The sequence below is a fragment of the Tupaia chinensis genome, unplaced genomic scaffold (genome assembly GCF_000334495.1).
Source record: "Tupaia chinensis unplaced genomic scaffold, TupChi_1.0 Scaffold000394_1, whole genome shotgun sequence".
Classification (NCBI taxonomy): domain Eukaryota; kingdom Metazoa; phylum Chordata; class Mammalia; order Scandentia; family Tupaiidae; genus Tupaia; species Tupaia belangeri.
Window position 1 is genome coordinate 2,677,157 of NW_006159896.1, and position 6,490 is coordinate 2,683,646.

General features: G+C 44.5%; 1 protein-coding gene and 1 pseudogene across 15 annotated transcripts in view; one reads left to right on the forward strand and one right to left on the reverse strand.

Moving 5' to 3' along the window:
- Positions 1–6,490, reverse strand: part of RALGPS1 (Ral GEF with PH domain and SH3 binding motif 1) — a 284,196-nt gene that overhangs the window by 206,801 nt on the left and 70,905 nt on the right. The window lies entirely within an intron of this gene.
- Positions 2,274–6,490, forward strand: part of LOC114008805 (ubiquitin-conjugating enzyme E2 E1-like) — a 9,701-nt pseudogene continuing 5,484 nt past the window's right edge.

Consider the following 6,490-nt stretch of genomic DNA (forward strand, 5'->3'; position numbering starts at 1 on the left):
CAACAAACAAAGAAACAGAATACACATTTTTTTCAGATTCACAACAAACATTTACCAAGATCGACCATACTTAGTGCCATAAGTCTCAATAAAATCATTTAAATCATATAAAGTATGTTCTCTAACCACAAAGGATTAGAAATCAAAAGTAGAAATTTACCTAAAACATCCTCAAATATTTGGACACTAAATAACATATTTTCAAGTAATTTATGGTTCTTAAAGAAATTAAAATAAAAATTATAAAACACTTTGAACTTAATAGAAATGAAAGTCCCAAATACCAAAATGTATGAGACAAATCTAAAGTAGTGCTTGGAAGAAAAATTATAGCACTGAAGCCTACAGTGGGAATGAAGAAAGATCTCAATCATTGACCTCAGTTTCTGCTTTAAGAAACTAGAAAAGAACAGCAAATTAAACCGAAATAGGCAGAAGAAAGGAAATAATTCTTCTTAAAATTTGCCAGAGGGTGCATGTACTTGCCAGAAAGAAAAAGAGAGAAATTGTAAAAGCACTTCTGGTGGGGGGCGGGGGGGAGAATGGTCATGCCACAATCCTTTCCCCTCCATTTATCCCTCCTTTTGGGATTCTGAGCACACATGCCCCATGTGTTTTTCAGGCTGGTGGGTCTGGGATGCAAACCATGCAGTCAGCCATGTGGGCTCCAGCCACATTAACCATTTTGCCACTGGCTGGTCCAGGATTTTTTTTTTTTTTAAAGAACATAAATTTATGTGTTAGACAACAGAAAATCAATAGGAAATAATGAGGGCCAGTACCATAGCCTAGTGGGTAAGGGAGCTAGATCCCACATGGTTGACGGTGGTTCAAATCCTGGCCCTCGTAGCTTGAAAAACACACTGGGCATATATGCATACCTGAAATCCTGACAGGGTTGAGAAATGGAGAAGAGACTCCAGCATGACCATGCCCCATTGAGGAGTGTGATCTTGCACACGCACTCTCTCTCTCCATCTCTCTTTGGCAAGTGTACATGCTCTCTGGTGATTTTTTAAAATTTAAAAATAAAAAAATCATGAAACAAAAGCTCTTTTTTTTTTTTTTTTTTTTTTTGATCAGTAAAACTGATAAACTTTTAGCTGAGCCGAGCAGGAAAAAAGAAAGGTCATTCAAATGACCCTATTAGAAATCAGAGGACATCATCATAGCTACAGACATAAATGGATAACATGGGAATAGTATGGACAATTTCATGGAAATAAATTTAACAACTTAGGGACCAGCAGTTGGCATAACCACTATGTCGTTAGATTCGCATGTAGTCAACTGTGGTTCGAGTCCCGGACCTGGTGCCTTAAACTCACACCAGGCGCATGTGCATGTGTGCCCAAGATACCGAGAGGAAAATGGAGGAAAAGGGATTGCGGTGTGGCCATCTCCCCTGGGTGTTGGGGAGTGATTTCTCGCTTTCTGTCTCTCTGTCTGTCTCTGTCTTTCTGGTGCAAAAACTTCTCCAAAAAAAGAAAATTTAACAACTTAAATAAAATGCATAACTTGTGGAAAACCACAAAGCTCACTAAAAAAATAAGTACATAACCTGAGTATTTCCATATCTATTAAAGAATTGAATTCATAGTTAAAAACCTTCCACAATGATCCATCAATCACTTTCCTTGGTCATTTACCCAAATGGGTTAAAATAAAGTCAACACAAAAATTTGCACATGGCTATTTATAGAAGATTCATTCATAATTGTCAAAACTTGGGAGCAACCCAGATGTCCTTCAGCAGATGAACAGACAAACTGTGGTACATCCAGCCAGTGCAATATGCAGCATTAAAAAGAAATGAGCTGTCAAGCCATGAAAAGACAAGGAGGAAACTTAAATGCATACTACTGAGTGTACTAAGTGAAAGAAACCAATTTGAAAGGTGTCATACTGTATGATTCCAACTATGTAACAGCCTGAGAAAGGCAAGTCTATGGAGATGTAAAAAGATTCGTAGTTTAATAGATTTCTTTTATATCCATTTCAGTGGCTGCCAGGGGTGAGGAGAGAGGAAGAGATAAACAGTGGAGCACAGAGGGGTCTCAGGACCATCAGCCATTCGGTGTGATACCATAAGGTAGACACATGTGGTTATACATTTGTCTCAGCCCTTAACATGGGGTGCTGCTGCACTTCCCCTTTTCTCCAAGACACAAACATGAGCGGCCAGGCCCAGCCGCAGTGCCGCCGCAGCTGTTCTGCAGCACAGAAGAGCCAAAAAGAAGGGGCTGTTTGCAAGACAGGGTGGAGGGTTTACTATGTCAGGTGATAATTCAACAGCCAGCACTAGCTCCCCATCTTCATTCTCTGGCCAGCAAACTGAGAAAGAAACAACTCCCCCCCCCCCAAGAAGAAGAAAGCGAGAAGAAAGTCTGCATGAGCAAAAACTCCAAACTCCTCTTCATCCGTGCCTAGACGGTTCAGGAGACACTGGTTGACCTCACTTCAGACCCTCTATCCATCTGCAGCACTGCTCCCAAAGACAATACCACCTGTGAATGGAGCCTTGTTCCAGGGCCTCTAGGGTCCGCAGAGGGTGGCACACTCTTCCTTAATACCACTTTTACACCAGGATAGCCCTTTAAGCCTCCAAAATTTACACGTCAGACAAGAATCTATCACTGCATTGTTAACGGTTAGGGAGTTGTTTGCTCAGACACAGTGAACAATACCTGGAGTCCAGCTCTAACCGTTTCTAACATCCTCCTTTTATCTGCTCACTGCTTTTTTCTTTTTCTTTTTTTAGAGAGAGATTTTTTGCTATAGGGCACATGTGCTTGCTGAAGAGACAGAGAGAGACAGAAAGCAGAAATCACCCCCCAGGCAGGGAGAAGAACACACACCCCCCCCCCCCGGGGGGGGGGGGGTGGCCACACTGCAATCCCTTCTCCTCCATTCTTCTCTCAAGATTTTGGGCACACATGCACACACATCTGCAGAAGGGGTTTTTTGGTGGTTTGTTTTGTTTTGGTTTGGTTTGGTTTGTTTCTTTAAACAGAAATGTTTGTGATAGGGCACATGTGGTTGCCAGACAGAGATAGAAAGCAAGAAATCACCCTCCCGGGGGATGGTCACGCTGCAGTCACTTCTCCTCCATTCTCCTCTCAGAATTTTAGGCATGCATGCACAGCACCTGGTATGAGTTTCAAGCCACCAGGTCCGGGTCTCAAACCACAGTTGACTATGTGGGAGTCTAGCATTGTAACCATTATGCCATCTGCTGGTCCCTCTATCGGCTCACTTCTGACAGACCATTCTCCCAATGACCCTTTGGTGGGAAACATTGTCATTCAGGATATGACCAATGGAACAGAACATGACAGGATGGTCAGACCGTGGATCAGGAGATACGCTATATAAACCAGGTTTTCATAATTCTTACATTATTTGTATGAAAGACCACTTTTCTTCTAAGGTCAGGAACAAGCCAACGACATCTACAATACTCTCACCATTTCTACTCAACACTGTACCAGAGGTTGTAGCAAATGCAACGGGCAAGAAAAAGAAAGACACAAATAAGACTGTCATTATTCAGCGAAATCATTGGTATAGAAAATGCTATGGAACGTACAAAAAAAAAAAACTATTAGAACTAATAAGTGAGCTTGGCAAAGTTGCAGGATATAAGAGCAATTTATAAAAGTCAGATGTGTTTCTATAAACTAATAATGAACAATTGGAACTGCATATAAAATAACATTTACAACAGCAGAGAAGATGAAATGCTTAGGAATAAGATGAAATACTTAGGGCTACATCTGACAAGACATGTAAGAGCTTACACTGAATGCTACATAATGTTTCTGAAATAAATGAAAGAAGACTTAAAAGACATGGGGAGATACACTGTGTTACGAGTCCTAAACACAGAGATACTTTACGTGTTCATGGTTCTTGAGACTCAGCATCATTAAGATGGCCAATTCCAATTTAATGCAATCACAGTGAAAATCCTAATAGGCTTTTCTGATAAAACTTAACAAGCTGATCCTAAAATTCATATGGAAATGCAAAGCACTAGAATAGCCAAAACAACTTCGAGACAGAGAAATTTTAATGAAATACATCACCTGATTTCAAGAAGACAGAGGAAAGAGCGGGAGAAGAAGCGAGGATTGCAAAGGGGCATGGGGAAGCTTTTGGGGTGACGTGGTGTGGTGATGCGCTCATGCATACATATACATCAAAACGCATCAAGCACGGGCTTCGGTGTGCATGGTTTATTATTACACCCCAACTGCACCTTGATAAAGCTAGAGGAAATCGCAGTCAGTCTTCAGGGCCAGTATTTTTTAGGTGGGCACATGATCACTTCCAGTTACAGAAAGTGTGACTAGAGAAGATCAGTGACTTGACTGGTCACACAGATGTAAAACCTAGGTCTCTCTCACTCGAGTGCAAGCTCTTAGGCTTTTCTATCTGCCTCTTGTCCATAAAGCAAGCACTGACAAGCACTGATCCTATAATTTACCAGCCACTGCTGGCTCAATGCTTAGACTGTAAGACGCAGCAATGACAGAAAAGGTCCTACCCTCGGGAAGCTTCAGACCATGGGCCCCGGCCCCTCCAGACTTGACTAATTAGCCTGTCTACTCATTTCCTCCTTATTACTATCCCTGTCTATTCATTTTCTCCTTCTTATTATCCCTAACTTCTCACAAAAGTGAAGAAACAATTTATGAGTGTCTGCATGTGCCAAGCCCACAGTAGGCCCTCTGCTCACAGTCCCCTTTAATCACCACTACATTTGACATGGTACCATTTTCATGTTACAGACCAGGAAAAGGAGACACAGCGAGATGAAGGAACGTGCTCATGTCCACACAGCACAGACAGGTTTCAAGACCGACCTTTCTGTTTCCAAAGCTTACAATCCTCCCACTACACCAAACTGCCGGGGATCATGTGCTTGTTCCTGGGACAAGAGTCCAAGCATTCTTTTCCTCGCAGACAAAAATCACAACCAGGCGTCGAGTCTCCAGGGACAAAAACAGCTGTTCACCAAAGGCTCTGTTTTGTGTTATTAATTCGTTTAAAAGGAAATTTGGTTTCTTACCAGAACTAATGTCATATCCATGCTCAAGAGGGGAAGAGAAAAATAAGTCTTGAAGTTGCAAAGTGTTGGCTTCATTGGATCAAATGTGCCGCAGGCCTGTGCCTACATTCAGATCCAACTCCTGCCCCCGCGGGCTCCCTCAACCTGCAGGCAGGTCTTCCAGGGCCCAGAGAAGACCTCCCACCTTGGCCCTGTCCTTTCTCCATCATGAACGGAGTTGAGGGGAAGCCCTTTTCCACTCTGTTTCCATTGTGACAGGGACTCTACAACAGATAGACCAATTACTAGGAAATGAAGTGCAAACAACGAATATGAACTCGGAGCAGGAACCTAGAGCAGGAAGACGAGAGAGCTGCCCTGACTTCCGTGCTGACTGATGTCCACGCTGATCAGCCTCGTGCTGGGAGCCATCCTCCCACATCTGGCCCCAGCTGGAGGACACCTGGACCCTCTCTTACAGCCTAGTTCTGTATTTTGAACAAAGGGAGGTGGTAATGCATAGCAGTCCAGGGGATCCAATGGGATCGTCTGGTTACTAACACTTCCACTGCACCCTCCACATGTTCAACAAATAACCAATAGCATCAGGCTCCGTGCTAGGTCCCAGGAGGCAGGGGCGAAGACTATTGGCATGATCTCTGAATTCCTGGGGTCTATAATCTAGGAGGGACATAGACTTTGAACAAATGATTATTCAAACTTTAAAAAGACATAGAGAGTCTTCCCAAGGGTGGACAGTGCTACATGTAAGCAGCGGCAGGTGCTGTGAGGGCGAGTGGGGGAGGCCACACTACCCCGGAGCGCCACCTGCTCAGGTCTCCTGACGGAGAAGCAGAGTTTTCCAGGCAAAGGCCACAGCCAGTGGGGAGGAGCCGAGGTGGGAAGGAAAACCAGGAAGGCTGTCGCTGCATGAAGCGGGCAGATAAGCATCTGGGAGCAGTGGGGAGCCATGGAGAACCCTCAGCGAGGCAGGGACAGGGTCAGGGTCAGACTTCGGCTCTAGCAAGATGTGTCTGGTTCCAAAGAGGCTGGTGGAGTGGGACCGAATGTAAGGGGACTTGAGAAGGCTGCTGCGTCCCTGGGCGAGGGGTGACAGGGGCCTACATGAGGCTGGTGCAGTGGAGGGAAACAGCCTGAGAAAACTGCCCAGCATGTGACCTGAGAGAGGGGTTTTAATGATGTCAGTGAAACCGATCTCCTCCTCGCAAGTGACTGCCTGCTGGCCAGGCTCTCCCCTCTCCCGGGCCCAAACACTGCGATTCCAAGGAGCAGCAAAGACACACAGGGCTTGTCCGCCATCCAACACTGACCTCGGCTTTCTGGAATGCCCGCTTCTTCAGAGCAGGCAATCGGCATCCAGACAAAAGGCCAGAGGGTCAGGTTCCTGAACCCATAGGCAGTGTTTTCCTGAACCGC